Consider the following 18,768-nt stretch of genomic DNA (forward strand, 5'->3'; position numbering starts at 1 on the left):
CTTTTCCTCCTTCATTTTTTTATTTGCATAAGTCACGATTCCAAACACCCGGGCAACGCCAGGCTTAAATGCTAGTATATATATATATATATATATATATATATATATATATATATATATATATATATATATATATTAGTGTGTGTGTGTGTGCTGGCTGGCAGAATATCGTTTTTGCTCCGATTATCTTCTCTTTCGTCTTACCTGGCTACTAATATAACTAATATATATATGATGATTGCAACGTCTTGTCATACGAGTTCCACTCCCTCAGATACTGATGTCCATAATCCCGAAAATGACCTTTTTTTACATACATACATACATACATACATACACACACATATGCATATATAGAATGATGGCAGATCAATTATTACATGCTTCCGACATTTCAGGGCTACACACTGGACACGTTTTCCATCGCTACGGACAATTTCTATATAAAACTGCCTGAGGAATTATCTATACAAAGATGATGTTACAGATGTTTAGCTTTGAACGGCAGCTAAGTCTCTCTCTCTCTCGGTTCAAAATTTTGGAGATCCAGAAACAAGCATAAGCAAGATAGCCAGCTTAATGCGGGTACTGGTCTCCCGCTTTATTTTTTTTTTAATCAGATATTAGCTTCACCCAGAAGGGTTGGCTTAACAGGGCTTTTGGAAGTCCTCTCCACCCCATGCACATATCGAAATAAAGATATACACGTACACATACAAGCATGCATACAAACAGGTGCACGCAAACATACATACGCAAGAACAAACACACATGAAACATACACATGCACAAATGCATTCATACATCCACGCATGGACATACCTATGCACACACACGTACACATACCCGTACATCTAGAATATATATGAAGGGCATTTATGATGACGATGATGATGGTTGTTACGAATAGGTGAATTACACATGAATAAAAGAGTAAAACAATGCAAAATACACAGAAAATAAAATAGAGAGACGTTCGCTTCACCGGTAGTACAGCGTATATATATATATATATATATATATATATATATATATATATATATATATATATATATATATATATATATATACATATGTATGTATATATATACATATGTATGTATATATATATATATATATATGTACACATATATATGTATATATATGCATATAAACATATGTATATGTATGTATGTATATATATATATATATATATATATATATATATATATATATTTACTAGCAAAGTACCCGTCGTTGACTGAGTTATAAAATACCCTACAGAAAATGGACTCTGGTTTATGAAAGTATGATAGGTTATTAAAAGGATGGGTTGTAAAGAGATAGCTTCGAATTTGGGGGTATCAAAACCGAAGCAAAATATGATGAAAGTAAAAATAAAACAGATAAACCCCATAATTTATTATACCATACCTGCCCACACTGAAACACTTATCATAATATTCTGTGGATCTATATTAAAACACCTTGTTACACTTTGTGACATATTTCCATTCTATGGAGGTCAGGCGCGAGCGATCACCCCAAAAAATTATTATACCACATTTCTTCAAAATGAAACATAATTATCAAAGTATACTTACGAAGATATATATGAAAATTCTTTATTAAAGTGTGTGCCTATTTCCATTCTATGGAGCCCCGACGCATACGCAAACCCCAGAATTTTATTATACCATCCCTATTTAAGTTAAAACATACTTATCAAAGTATTCTTATGTGCATCTATATCAAAACCACTTGTAAACGTTATTTTTAATTTTTAACTTTTATTATTTCAATACTGTGTGGATCAGGGTCGATCACAGACCCCACAATTTTAATGAACCACCGTGCTGCCAGATCAGACATACCCATTCCTGTGTCTCGATACATCTTCTATCATTATAGGTAATCATTTTTTTTTTAAATAGTCAACCATATAGGAGCCTATTCGTTACCAGACACACACACATTCAGCTTTTATATATATATATATATATACTTTTAGAGTAATCTGTATTATTTAAAAGAACGACACACAACTTCATCAATTCCATCTGCTGTGTTGTAAACTTATTACCATAAATAAAGCAAGATAAACTCCTAATCACTTCTGTAATCGGAGTGTTGCTACGTTCACACACTGCACTTCCATTCTATGGAGCCATACCATACGTTTTCGTAATAGAACTTTACGTACGAAAAACATTTTGTTATTTGCTAAATAACGTTTCTTTACGGGTACACTTACAATCATTTAGAATGCATAAGCATTACATATCTAATTCAAATAAATTTCCTTCGTTGCGACTCATCAGTAACTATATAAAACTGATTTGTCAATAACTATCTGCTGTTTATAACTAAAGGTAAGGCTAACTGCCTTCCAACTTTTATGCGAAAGAATATATTTTTTACGACATATTAACGCTCGACTTTTCGAGAGTTCGTATTTGGTGTTAATAATATTATTAAAAAACAAGACAATTAACTTATTTATTTTGTAAATGACTTTTCGCATATGTTATAATTATCTGCTAGTTTTTTAATCCGTGATATTCTGTTGCTTTTTATTTGCATTATTCTATAAGAAATAAAACGAAATGTTGTAAAAACAAAACTACAAAAAAAAAAAAAACACAAACTTATACTAAAAGGAAACTCATTTTTGTCTGTGGGGAAAAGATGTTCGCGTAGTTAATTATACAAACAACGAGATGGAAATACATCAGCTATAATTATGTGTATTGATTGACCTCGATTGATTATTTGTTTTTGCCGTTTGATGGAACAAATCACAGACACTATCAGATGATTAAATGTTATTTTTTTAATGTATTTTTGTGGTTGCGTTTCCCGGCAAGTGTGAATCTTAAAAAAATGATCTAGTAATTATTGTTGCAATGTCCGAAGTTACAATTATGTTTACTTCGGAAATAACGGATTCATTATCCCTCACCACTACGCCCCTTCTCACATCTAGTGTATATATATATATATATATATATATATATATATATATATATATATATATATATATATATGTGTTAAATTCCGTGTTAAATCCGTGTTAAATTCATGTTTTTTATCTGCACTGACAAAAAGGTTAGCAATAATACCAATAAGAATGGTTGGTTCTACACGAAGTCTTCACCAAAATAACACATCGTTTGTTTGAATTTCGGAACAACTTGTTTGTTGTAACAAAACCTCATACGTCGTAATCAATGGGAGAGCCCATTTCATTTTTTTTATACTGGCTGCACGCTCAACTATGGCAATTTACTTAGTGCAGGTTGTGTATGTATTATTATACATCCAATTCATTAGTGAATATATTACGAGGGATAATTTTCCCTGCAAACCAATTAACAAGAAGATAAATAACAATAAAATAAAATATAATAATGATGATTCTGTTCATCAAATTCCCTCCTCGTTTTATTACAATATGACGTTGCTGATATTTGGGTTAGACGTTAAAAAACATTTTCTTTTCTCTCTTATAATTAAAAACTAATAATTTCTAATATTTTACGTTGAATCAGACAGTGCAACTAATAAAATTATTTTCTTTGGCCGGTGTGACGTAAAATAATCCCATGTAAACATTCTTCTTTTACATCTATAAAAGAACTACACATTTAGTTTAAATATGAATTTTTTTTCGATTTTTCATACTGACTGGATCATTCTCTCTGCAAAACACATCAGAAGACACTGCCAGCCATACAAAATACGTATAAGACGATCGAAATTCCAAAAACGTTTGCGTTGTTAAAGAGATGGAGTTTTTTTTTAATATTATCATGTTTCCGTTAATGTACTAAAATAAATAACTCAGTTAATATTCTTTCTAGAAAAATATAGCTGTTTACATTCAAATGTAGGCGTGTAACTGAAATTACATTAGTGCGTTTTTGTTATGTAATTTATTGATTAGGATTATATCCATTGATTTTTAAAGGGGGGTCTACAGCGTGAGAGGGGTTACCTATATCTACTATTAAATTATGTTGTTTTAATAGATGTAGTCTCGAAATAATCACGAAATTTTATGAACACAACAATCGATTTTTTCTTTCTCACTCACTCTCTCTCTTTATATATATATATATATATATATATATATATATATATATATATATATATATATATATATACTTGTACTTTTTTGTAGAAAAAGAAGTCCCATACCGTGCTCTATTATTAGGGAAAAAACCTTTTTCGAAATAAGAGCAATATATTCTTTGTATAATATATACAGGAATTTACATCGGTAGTCGGTACCGACGGTTTCAAGCCCGGTAGTTGAGGACTGCTCTTAATGTCCGCCTCAGGCTCTCTTCAGCCGACTCTCATCTCGAGTCGGCTGAAGAGAGCCTGAGGCGGACATTAAGAGCAGTCCTCAACTACCGGGCTTGAAACCGTCGGTACTGACTACCGATGTAAATTCCTGTATATATTATACAAAGAATATATATATATATATATATATATATATATATATATATATATATATATATATATATATATATACGAAAGAAAATTAAAACTGTAAGTTTAACTTTCCAATCAAAATTTACTGTTCGATTTACAAAGCCCTTATTCCCAGGAGTTACAAAGAATGATATTATTGTTATTCTTCTCATCAGAGGACATAAAGAAATCAGAAAAGTATATTTGTAGCATTGCTAGAATTTTCTAGTAAAGGCATTAAGTGAAACTGCAATTTATTGTAGTTATAAATTGGCAAATAAAAAAGTGAACTAATGTTTGATATGTAAAAAATATATATAAAAACAAACCACGCATAATATTTCAACTTGCATGAAAATCCTCTCAAGTTGATTCGAAATGAAAAATATTTCTTTAGAGAGAATGGCTTCCAAAATAATTCCAGGATGACGATGCATATAATACGATTGGAAAACCTTCAAAACAAGTACAATAATGAACATTGTTTTTTTTTCGGGGAGTGCGCTAGCCCAAACAGAAGTGATGGGATCGAAGAATAAAAAAGAGAAAACTAGCGCGAGAACCTCTATCATCGGCTTTATTAGAAAAACAGTCATTTCAAAATGAATTTTAAATTAATCAAGTACAGGCTATGCGGTGAAAAATAAATAAATATGTAAATAAATAAATAAAAATGTATATATGTATATTTTACATGCGTCAGTAGAGCTACATAGGTTATAGAAATATTGTAATATTTTGGAGTAGTAATGGCGTATATATTTAATTGCCGCCCACATCGGCAATATTTGGCACAAGGCCTGGAAAGTGGGATACCCGCAGTCTCCCCTAAAGGAGGGCCACTCCTGCAATTTTAAAAATTGCCTGAGTAACGCCGTCGGCATTCCCCGGTCGGGGCGCCTCAGGCAGCAAGCAATAAACTTGCCCCACCGGAAAGCCCGGTGGCAAGGCCTGGGAGGGTGGACCTCCTAGGTATTACCCAGGCGGTGTACCTCAGTCCAACAGGTGCTGGGCCGGTTCCCGGCCCCTCACCTGTTGGGCTGAGTGTCAAGTGACGAATCCTTGACGTGTACTACCCTGTCTCCCTGCAGCCGAGGCCGTTAGGAGACACAACCCATCATCCAGGAGTGGTGATGGGGTATGATCCCACAAAATCGGACGATTCTATTTATAAACGATGCAGCTAAGAACTGACGAATCAAATTAATTTACGTTCTGCTACAAACCAATCAGAAACCAGAATTGCTTCATAAATATTAAACCTTTTCTGGAGCAATTTCACATGTTCTTTCCCGGGTTTCGACACGGTAAGAATATTTTGTTCTGTGGAACTGTCTACTACAAACAAGTCACCTGCCAGGACTTGTGTGTAACAGCGAACCATCTGAAACTGTTCTGAAACTCAAAATGACTTACACTTCTAGATATGGCACTAAAGCTGCGCATCATTTTTTGCGTTTGTCCCCCTGAGTATCTGTGGCTATAGTGCATTTTAGCCTACCAATTCTATATGTGAATGAAACGTGCAAAGGTATCTATATACTGTGTACGTGTGCATGAAAATATTTGTGAATGTATAAGATTTGTGGTTAAAAAGGTTATGTTTACATATGAAAACACTTTACATGAAATACTATGTATGGGGTCTCGGACTTTACCATTTGAAATCTGGTTTATAATAAGTGATTATTGTTTACGCCACTGGCGTTTACATGAATTTTCTGAAACGTTTAATTGCCTATTTGAATTTTTCTCTTGCACAAACAAAATGCTCGTAATATAAATATAGTTTCTGTTTTATATCTCGGCGACCCTTTATCCATATTGATGGGTAAGGGATCGCCGGAAGATAAAACAGAAACTATATTTTCAAAAAAGTTGCTATTCAAGGATAAATGTTTCAGAAAACATTCTAATCATACTCAATATAAAATCATACTATTTCATAAACACAATGCATAAGTCGTTTTCTAGAAATATGGAGAACTAGCAGTAAGACCCGAAGTTGCCCGGATGTAATACGGCTTAACGAGTGTTTTCCACTTTCAAATATTTCAGTATAACCCGGAGTTCTCGTTATTACTATTTGACGCACTTTTCTATCATCACTACTATCCCTCTACAAACAAGCAATGCGGGCATTAATACATATGAATAACACGCGTGAGCAAGACAAACTGCTGTGGAGGCCAAATGTGAAGAAGAGTTACAAGGAACGAAGAGCTCTGAAACTGCATATCTACGAGTTCTAGATCCTTAACACCTATCCTCTCCCATTGCCCAATCACCGCCCCCCTTCCCAGAAATTGTGATACCAAATAGCCGAGAAGGGTCAATGAGGGTGGAAGACTGAGGAGAGAGCACTAACCAGACCTAAGCTGAACAAGCGCGAAGAGAACTGGGATCTTGGGGAGGCTTAGTGCCACTCAAATTCTGGTGTAGATCAATGCCCGCGGCCAGCCAGAAATCAATGGTGAGAAGCTGTTGCGATAAAGGAAATTTATTTTCAAACGTTGTCGAAGGAGGTGGAGAGTGCTGGACGCTTGATGAGACTTGTTGGAACTCAGCTTCCAGGGATCACCACAGGTGTTTAATAAGAGAACTTTGATAACCTGTGTGAAAGCTCCTTGTGGGCCAATAATAATAATAATAATAATAATAATAATAATAATATTCAAACTACTGCATCTCGAACGCTCGGACAAATGGTATAAGCATAAGGCGGCAATAGTATTTGAAAACGAGAATCACAAACTCCTGTGAGACATGGGCATACAAACAGATAAACCCATCCAAGCAAGAAAACCGGATGTTGTAATAATTTACAAAAAAGAAAAATCCTGACAAATCGTAGAATTTGCTGTTACTGCTGACCACAGGGTGGTATGAAAGAAAAGGAGAAATGAAGCCAATGCACAGAACTAGTCAGAGAGCTGAAAGGAATATGGCGATAAAGAAAATCTAGATAATATCTACAATAGTAGGGTCACTATTGACAATTCCGAAATTTTTTTAAATAGAATTAGAGAAATTAAAATCAGAGGAATTACTGGAAAGGTACAAAGAATTACTGTAAAGAAAACAGCTGAAACATTAAGAAAAAATCCCTCGAAAACGGAGACAATAAAAACATGAGAGGGGCAGACAAACATCTGCAGAGGCAAAATATGAAGAAGCGTTACATGAATATTGAAGCTGTTTATCTATATGTGTACAATGCCTTCCCATCCCCTCCCTTTAAATCATGTGAGCGCCCCCCAAAGATTGTAGCCAAATAGCCGAGTAGGTCACGGGGAATAAACTGAGGAGAGAGCACTGGCCAAACCTCTGCTTGACAAGTGCGAATAGAACTGGGATCTTTGAGAGTTTTATTTCCACTTAGATTCCAGTGGAGGCTAGCAAAAAATCAATTGAAACGGTTTTTGCAAAAATGCAATCAAATGATGTGCTGTGTACTGAAAATCTTGGGGGGGGGTGTCATTAGGCTTCGAAGATACACCACAGGTTGTTTCCAAGGAGAAATATTTTATGATCTGCGTGAAAGCCTCTTGTGAGCCAATAATAATAATAATAATAATAATTGTAATAATGATGATGATAATAATAATAATAATAATAATTATAAAAAATAAAAATAATAGTAATAATAATTGTAATAATAATTGTAATAATAATATTAATAATAATAATAAATAATAATAAATAATAATAAATATTATTATTATTATTATTATGAATAAAACAACAATAATGATAATAATAACAGCAATGATAATGATAATAATATTAATAATAATGATAATTATAACATTAATAAAACATAATATTAATAATTATAACAATAAGGATCATAATAACAATAATATTAATAATGATAATAACTACAATGTTAATAATAATATTAATATTAATAATATTTATAACAATCATAAAATAGCATCATTAATAATAATAATAATAATAATAATAATAATAATAATAATAATAATAATAATAATAATAATAATGATAATAATAATAATATTTCTTGGGTGTTTTTTAGGTGAATAATCGCTTGATTAATCAACAGCGAATAATGATTATGGGAAGAACGACAGGATGTTCCGGTCGACTGGTTTGACCCGTGATGCGAAATAAACGGCCCATCTCGCATTTGCACGGCCAACTGATTTGAAACGTTGTTTAGGAGAATATCTCCTTCTCTTCGGGACACTTGACTACTGCTACCAACCCCTACTGATATAACAATAACAATTTGTTACCATAGCAATTTGATGCCTTAATACTATTTTTGCAGTCTCCACCTTTACTCAAGAAGATTCGATTCTACGCTGAGTCGACGTCTCCGTTTAAATATTCATACATGATGATCATAAGTATTTATGAAAAGAAGACAATTCAATGAAAGACAGAATGGTGTGCAGTTCTTTATTGATAAGGATATATGTGGTGTCTTCAATAAGTTTCCAGATTTTTTAAGTATGGTCACTTTTATTGAAAGTACACATTAAGTTGTAGTCACCTTCGAAGTAACTTCCCCCGGCTGCAATGCATTTGTACCTTTTCAAAAACATCTGGAACTACCCATGGATTTCTCTCGAGTGACTGTCACTCATTCTCATAGGAGCTTCTTTCATCTTAGTGGTCTTATAACAACGATCTCTAATATGTTCTTTGAGCTTAGGATTTAAGCAAAAGATACAAAGAGCATTGTCTGTACGATAGGGTTGTAGAATAACAATCTTGATGCTCATCTTGGTCAAATAGTCCGTGATCTACTGTTAGCTTAGTATGGAACAAACTTCGTGCAAATTTTCTGCATCTTTAGTTGCTCAGGGATTTCCGTGTGTACAGTTCCCACAGTGACATAAAACACTGGAATTTTCTATTTCGAGAAACACGGCGGTCCTTTTTCATGAAATTATAAATTAGGTAAATCAAATCTGGTTTTTACAAAATGCCTTGAAACGTATTAAAATCTCCTGGTATGAACAGGTATTAATTTTAGTAATATATATATATATATATATATATATATATATATATATATATATATATATATATATATAGAGAGAGAGAGAGAGAGAGAGAGATAGTAAGTTATAAAAATATATATGGCAATTAAGCTACACAGAATATTCCGTGTTTCATTCTCGTGAGAATTCTCCAGGCAGAAGCCTATATATTGAGCAATTTTGAAGTAAATACTGCGCATAAATTGTATTTTCATATATTAATTTATGTGATTAAATGAAGTAGTTATATATATATATATAGAGAGAGAGAGAGAGAAAGAGAGAGAGATAAATATTGTATCTCTCTTTCACTCTCTCCCCCTCTCTCTCTCTCGCTATGTATATATATATATATATATATATATATATATATATATATATATTAAGTAATGTGATTGATAATTTAAAATTTAAAAATCAAATTTTAATTAAATTAAAATCCGTTTCATAAGAAGGAACAACAACAAAATCAATTATCTGTACGATCGTTTCGGAAAACAATGCTTTTTATTGTGGTATACATCAAGTTATCTAGAATAATTATATATAGTTTTTTGGTAAGCAAGGTCTCCTCATCAGCCAATTTTGAAGGGGTTTTATTGAATTTAAAAGACACCATAAATAAACCTAGCATTAAAAGTAAGGCAGATGAATCTTTTAATTTTTCGTTTTTTGAAATCAGGAACTGTGGTTAAAATAGTCATTTGGATATTTGCTATAGCTTTTTATCTTATTGAATATATATATATAAATAATCTGGTGATGTATGCGGGCAGAACTCTTCTTTCTCTACCCGGTAAAAATCTATTTCGCGAACTAGTGAAGGGTAATTTCTGAATGTGCTTACATTTTTCTCATTGTTTCAATTATGCTAATCTCCCTCTACTCTATATTTATGTTCGCAGTATGTTGAATCCTGAACGCAAATTACTGCGCGCTCTGTAATCATTCACATCAAAACCTCGCCTTAATTAAAACCGTGCTTTCATCTTTATTACCGGATGGAACGCACATTACTGATGGAATTTTTTGTTGCAATATGTGCGCAATCTCCAACTACACTTCCTCTGGGTCGTGGCCGTTTTATTCTAATAAGGAGTCGAAATCTAGACCGATTGACAATAATTCAAAGTTAAGCGGAGAGCACACATAGCGCATACTCGTACAAAATTGTCAGCAAGTGTTCACCTACCTGATACTGGCGAGAAAACGTAGATTCCATGAACACAGCTTCTTTCTTAGAAGTACACGCCAGTGGACAACTCTTCCGTCTGCCTGTTTCCCACCTTACTACAACTTAGATGTGTTCAAGTCTAACATAAAAACATCCCTGAGGACCCGCCTCCCTAAATAAGACACTTTATCAAATCTCCAATACTAACGATAATTACGATATTATGCCATTGATTATTGTGCACCCAATAACTCTATTCCCCGAGTGGCTTTCGGGTCTTGATAAGTGATGACTTCCATGTAAAAAAAGAAAAAAAAATCTGACGAGATCCAATGTATCGACGTGATTACAATATATCGCCTAGTACAACAGAGAATTTGTTTTTTTTTTTGTTTATATATGTGTCTTGGTTTCTGTAACTTTACTTATATCTTACTTATCCATCTATCTCGCGCGTACACTCTATTTATCTCTCTCTCCTTCTTTCTTTCTATTTGTATAAAAAAACAAGCGGGATTTTATTAAAATAGTTCTTTTAATCAATCATGTTTTCTATGAAATTCAACCCAAAGATGCTGCATCCCTACTGAATATCTATATTGTCTTACAAAGGCATCACCACTTATGAAGGTTGAGGTCACTAGAGGATAAGAGTTTTAGAGTCTACAGTAGACAAAAGGAAAATAAAGTTATCGGTAGTAATGGAAATTCGGTAAATTTGTTAACTTATATAGAACGGCTCATCACAAACTTGTTTATGTTAAACTTGAAGACAAACATACAGTAGCCACTTTGAAAGCAGGCAGACGGAAGACAATTCCATAGGCGTGTAGTGCTAAGAAAGAATCATTGTTCATGAAATCTACGTTTAGGTTTGGGCACAGATAAAGTGTGGGGGAAATTATTGATAGTGTTTTCTGCTAGACGGGTGTTTCTTGTGAAAATTTGGCGAGGAGGGACCATAGATTTAAGCTCAGCTGAGCACTTGTCATGAAAATAACGATAAAGCAGACAAACACGCAACATCTCTCCTGTGAGAAAGAGTTTGCAGGGAAGAGAAAATGATACCCCCTATAAGGCTACGATCCACTTCTTGTCTAATGCGCAAGGTTTAAATATTAATTCACCATAAATAAAGTTTACCCAACCTACACATTGTTTGCAATTTCATCTTCATGAAAAGACATCGTTCAACTGCACACCCGTTTAATCGTTATCCTCGAATCGTCACAGAGGCTTAATAAGCGAACCCCCACTGCAAATAAGCAACTAAAAAGAAGAGGAGACATAAAGTTTGATTATCAAATCATATCCCTAGTTTATATCCCCTGAAGAAATGACTTTATGAAGTACTGGAATAAGACGCCTATTTTTCTCAGTGGCTTTTTGAATCCAGAAATAAACCGTTAAATCAAATAAAAGGAAATGCGTCCCAACAAACTACAACACAGTCAATTTTTAACGCAATGTCAAAGACTTTGTCTTAAATTCTATTTTTTCAATCCACTCAAAGTACTGTTCGATCATCTCAGTGAACACCTTTTATTCTGAGGTAGTTTTGCAGGATTGCAATTGTAATCCGTCACATGGTGCAGTGTCAATCATTACAAACAAAAATGGTGGAGATCATTATTTTCTCGTAGAAACCCAATCAATTCCGTGTTACTTTTACAATGAAATTAATACACAAACACGCACAATAATAAGTTAAGTATTTTTCTCAAAGGTTTTTGTAACATGCATACACAAAAACTAGGACCCACAGGTTATCTGCAGATATTCACAAGGAAACAAAGACAAGACAATATTTCGGCTCACTATTCTTTTCGTAAAACAGCAACCATTTATTTACAGGTACTTTAAAAATTACGCATTTTAAGTGCTCATTATTTTACCCTACTCTAATGTGCATAAGAACACTTTGAAGTGATTAAACGCCCATGGGTAACACGCCTATCTATTTATTTCTTTCATGATCTTCTTCTTTATTCCTTCCTCAGACTTACGTCATCTCGTACTCAGTTCGGTCATTTGCAAAAAGCTGTTGCTGCTGCTACAATACCTGCGGCAGATATACAAATAAAATTATTATATCACATGTCTCGTTTAATTTTATTTGGTTATTTAATTTTATATTTGTTTATATGAGATAGTTAATAACATAAAACAGAGGGCAAGATTTAACACACATACCCACACAAATATATGTATGCATGCATGTATGTATGTATGTATGTATGCATGTATGTATGTATGCATGTAGGCATGTGTGTGTTAGGTCATGTCATATGCTACTGGTACCATGTAACCCAGTACTGCCTACCTCATGGTCGGGTAACCGGCGACTAAACTGGTTCCCCCACCAGACTTGTTTGGTGAGGAGGGTGACTAGTCTCCCTGAAGGAATAAAAACAAAACCTTCCAAAGGGCGAATGAACCCTTTTTCGGGGTCAACTGCCAACTAGCACCATGTGTGTTTGTGTGTTGGGGTGGAGAGGGATCCCATAAGCCATCGTGAAGGCAACCTTTCTAGGAGAAGCAAATCTCTGATTTAAAAAAAACCATAAAGTGGGAGAACAGTACCCGCATTAAGCTGGTCTGCAGTTTAACTTGTTGCTGGCTATCTTGCTCTTGCTTGTTGCTGGATCTCAACATTTTGAACCGAGAGAGAGACTTAACTGTTGTACAAAGCTAAGACTTTGTAACATCACCTGTGTATAGATACCCCCTCGGGCATTTGTCTATAAAAATGGTCCTGTGGCGATGGAAAAGTTGTGACGCATGGAGACTTGAAATGCGGGAAACATGTAATAATTGATCTCAATGACCGTCTTCAGTGTCATGCCTGCGTGAGCGTGTGAATTCACCAGTAGGACTAAGAAAAAAAAAGCCATTTCTTGGCTCATGGACATTAAATGTCTGAGGGAGTGGCACTCGTCTGACAAGACGTTTGCAATCATCATGTATTTGTGTATATGTTTTATAAGTTTATCGAAAAATACGCAAAATCAATTATATTTCAACCTTTTATTTATACCAATCATTTATTTATGAAGATCGATGTACAAACAAAACATATACAAAAAAATAACAATGTCTATTTATTCAATATTCGAAGATGTTGGCCATCTTACCGTTTTGGACACCCAAATCAGGTATAGCGAATATATTACAAAGTACAGCTGCAATTATTCTTCGGATTCTTCGTATTCTTCGGATCTTTCGGATTTACATAACCATTTCCATATTCTTTTACTTAAGTTAATGAGTTCTCATTCTTCTGATGAACTAGTGCAAAACTGAAATATTTATTATATGATTGTTTCTGTCCGATAAAACAGGTGCTGTCTAGAATTTATTATATTAGCACGCTCATAGAATTAAATGGTATGATGGCCAAAATCTTAGAGTTTGGAATATAACCATAAATTCATTTGCACACACACACACACACACACACACACACACACATATATATTTGTATGTATATATATATATATATATATATATATATATATATATATATATATATATATATATATATATACTTGTTTATTGTTATATAAACATGCTCACATCCCGCTGCTACAAATAGCCACTTGGTTCAATGAAACAACAGATATCATCAGGCAGCGACTTGACAATTCAAAAGTTCAATCTAACAACCTCGTTGAATTCATTAGTCCATTACTTTTGAATATAAAAAAACCCGAGTATATATATATATATATATATATATATATATATATATATATATATATATATATATATATATATATATATACTGTTAATCAAAGGTTCCTACTAAATAATTATATTCCTGGTAAACAACAATTTCTTTGTATAAAATAAAGATCTTATCGATTACTTGTACAAATAGATTACATAAATTTATTTATCTATCGAGCTATGTAGATACCTATCTATTATCTCTCTCTTTCCCTGTCTCTCCCCCTCTCTCTCTATCTCTCTTTATATATATATATGATGATGATGATTGCAAGTCTTGTCAGACGAGTGCCACTCCCTCAGACATTTAAAATCCATGAGCCCAAATGCCTGAGGGAATATCTATACAAATATGATGTTACAGAGTCTTAGCTTTGTACGACAGCAAAGTGTCTCTCTCGGTTCAAAATGTTAAGATCAAGCAACAAGCAAGAGCAAGATAGCCAGCAACAAATTAAACTGCAGACCAGCTTAATGCGGGTAATGGTCTTCCGCTTTATGTTTTCTTTTTAAATCGGAGATTTGCTTCTCCTAGAAAGGTTGCCTTCACCACGGCTTACGGGGGCCCTCTTCACCCCAATACACGCACACAAATATGCACGGTGCTAGTTGGCCGTTGAGCCAGAAAAAAGAGTTCATTCGCCTTTACATATATATATATATATATATATATACATATATATATATATATATATATATACATATATATGGATGTGTGCATGTGTGTCTGTTTGTGTATCAATTTCATTGTAAAACTAAAAGGAGATGATATGATTTTCTACGATAAAATGATGCTGCCCACCATGTTGGTACTTAATGATTGAACTGTACCATGTAATGGGTTTTACACACACATACATATACAAATCTATGCATAAATATATGCATGTATTTGTGTACTCATATACATATATATGTTATATTTGTATATATGTGCATATATATATATATATATATATATATATATATATATATAGATAGATAGATATGTAAATATACGCATATATATGTATACCTACGTACCTGGTAAATCATATATATATACATACATATATATATATATACACCTATTTATTAATCCATATATATATTCGTATATATAAATTTATCATGTGTGTGTATATATGTTAATCATATATATATACACGCACATATATATACACCTATTTATTAATCCATATATATATATGTATATATATAAATTTATATTTATATATATATATATATATATATATACATGTATCATTCTTCTTCCTCTTCTTCTTCTTATTATTATTATTATTATATGGATATATCAATGGATTTACATTTGCTTATGCGGAAGCTTTATAAAGAGGATAATTTTTACGTTTCTTTTTACGTTGTGTGTTCTTGCATGAGCAGGCGTATTTAATCCCCGTTGGACTAAGCAGTTAGTACTTATTCCAATCTTCTTTATGAGATTGTTGCCTCGTCTAAGACGCAAGTATTTTTCATTTCGTTTTATTGTAAAACTCTTTTTCAATATGCAAGATTATTTGGGAGTAATCCCCGCAGATGTGCGCGTAGGAAATATTCTCAATATTTTCATTTTATCTGTGTAATCACGACAACAAAGAAGAACGACGTTGTAATTCTTACACGTTAGATTTGGTTGGGTTCTTTAGATGTTTCTTGCTAGTAAGATCACTGATGTGAATCTCATACCAAATAATGATTTCTGATACATTCCGATAACTAGGCTCCAAAACTATCGATAAGATACAAAGAGTTGTTATTGTGATGAAACATAAAAAGGATAGTTATTGAAAAGTTATCAAAGAATGTTTCACAGTTTCATAATCTTGTTTTGAGCACAACCAGTTAAATCACACATTTTCAGTCGCATTCGTTGATTACTCCCTCTGGTTAAGAAAAATATCCTTGTGCTCCAGAAGAAAGCTTCACATTCAAAGTTCATATACCTGGCTTTACTGAGTATGCGGGAGAAATGACTTGGATTTAAGTTTTAATGACAAAAGTTCATTATCATTTTGCAATTGTGCTTTAAACAGAAACTTTTATTTCGAACGCGTCTCTGTTATATAAAAAAAAAACTTACATTTTATGCCGCATGCCAGAAATGTCCATTAAAGTTATTAAATTCATGTGTGATTGTAGGCTGTGTACGGCGTTAATTTTATTCAAAACAACCTGTTCCTCCTTTTATTGGATTATTTCGATTATCGATTATCGATAAGTATAAGAATGTTACGATACAAAACCTGTATAAGAATATTTCCAGGCGCATAATGTATACATTTCTGATTTAAAAAAAAATTAAGAAAATTACGGGATACATAAATTACATTTGCGTGAAATTAAAATAAAATCGGGCAAGTCGTTCTGGGTCTCTTGTACACGAGCTAAGTACGTAGACACACACTCACTTTTTTAGTATCTGATAGTAGAGATACATTACAGTTTCTATTAAGATTTTAAGAGAATAAACGTGCAGCTGTTCATCAGCAGATTAATTACTTCTTTGTTTCCTATTAAATTAAAATTATTTCATTAACTCAAACATACTCATCAGACAGATTAAACAAACTGACTCAATAACTGTAAATGAAACTGTCAATTTGTTCAGTATCTGTCTGCTCTTCTGGGCTTAGCTTTATTCAATTTAAATACAAACACTTCCGTAAAACTTCATAATTTTGACAGATGTGGTACCAGCAATTACAACCAAATTATAAATTATTATTTCGAATTCTGCTGCTCTGATGTTTTGCTTCCTCGAGATCATGCTTTAGTGGTTACTTCTGCACTGCATATTAAGCTGGTCTCATTGCTCTACGGTCTGCGCTGGTGCATCCTGACTCACATAGTCTCACCAGTACTATACGTTTATAAATTATTTAGATTTATTGTCATTTTTACTGAGATGAACGTTCTACTTACTTTTTTGAACAAAAAAGCTTAAAGTAATGAATTAAAGTAATAATTAAAATCATTTAAATAATTTCGAACAAAATTTGCGAGACAAGGATAATTATCGCTCGAGATACATAATTATAAGGCAAAAACTTGATCTATGTTGATATTTCTTTTATTAAAAAGAAACCGTAAATTGCCGATGTAAAAAGGATTGTAATCGTTACTTATTTAGTATACACTTCAGACAAAATTAATATATATTTATATATGCATTTTTCTTGTACAATAAATCGATTAATTTCCAAAAATATGATACCTCCAGGTTGTGAATGCAATGTACATTCCAGAAATATATAATTGATAAATACGTCTGTAGAATACATGGTTGATTAGTTGTGTCATTGAGAGCACATTCACATATATGTATGTCAGTATATATGTAAAAACTCATATAAAAGTTATATATATACATACATTATATTATATATTATATGTAAGGCCTTATATTACATATATATGTACAAATATATATATATATATATATATATATATATATATATATATATATATGTACAGGGTGAACCCAAAAAACAAAAAAAAAACGAAGAAAGTATATCTAGAATATATGATGAAGAACGGAGAAAAAAAGTTCAAAATCGCTACTGTTTTGAATGCGATGTTTTGAATATAATAAACTAGTTCAGACCAAAGTTTCATTTCATTCGAACAAAGCATTAAGTAGCGGGGCCTAATTAGAGGTGGGCCCGTTTTTTGGGTCACCTTTATATATATATATATATATATATATATATATATATATATATATATATATATATATATACATATATATATATTTGTAATGTACGTAGTCTTGCCTCATAATTTTTTTAAAACATGATTAGAAGAGTATCGCCGTTCAGATTTTCAGATTCTAATTAAACTCCAGATTCTTATCAAATTAACTTCAGGCCAAAAAAAAAAATAAATAAATAATAATAAATAAATAAATCGAACGAATAAATTTTTACGTAAATAAATATCAGTTACTATTGACGCATTTCCATTATTCGTACTTTAAATTAAAATGAGCATGCCGTATAAATCTAGAAATTGTATAGTTGGCAGATGTTTCTGTATTTTTGAAGTCATAGTTTTTCTAGGACGACATCAAGTATTATTTAGAGGGACTTCGTGAACGCTGATAATATCCTAAGTTAAAGTGATTTGAACTTGACTCGGACTTTAATAACCCGGATCGCCAGTTCGTGTCGTCAATAATTTGACTTTCACCATCGTCACGTAATTCTAATGATGCCTGAAGTGCTAGAATACTGACTTATATTTTTTTAATAAATACAAACAACTCAGGTGAAAGCGCTTAGCTTAACATACAAGTAACTATTTTGTAAAAACAAACGGCAAGTTTCCACTTTGATTTCCCAATTTCAGATGAGTTTATTCGACGAATACGAAACGGTAAACTCTGCATCC

The sequence above is a fragment of the Euprymna scolopes genome, chromosome 26 (genome assembly GCF_053919585.1).
Source record: "Euprymna scolopes isolate OS-2025 chromosome 26, ASM5391958v1, whole genome shotgun sequence".
NCBI classification, from domain to species: domain Eukaryota; kingdom Metazoa; phylum Mollusca; class Cephalopoda; order Sepiida; family Sepiolidae; genus Euprymna; species Euprymna scolopes.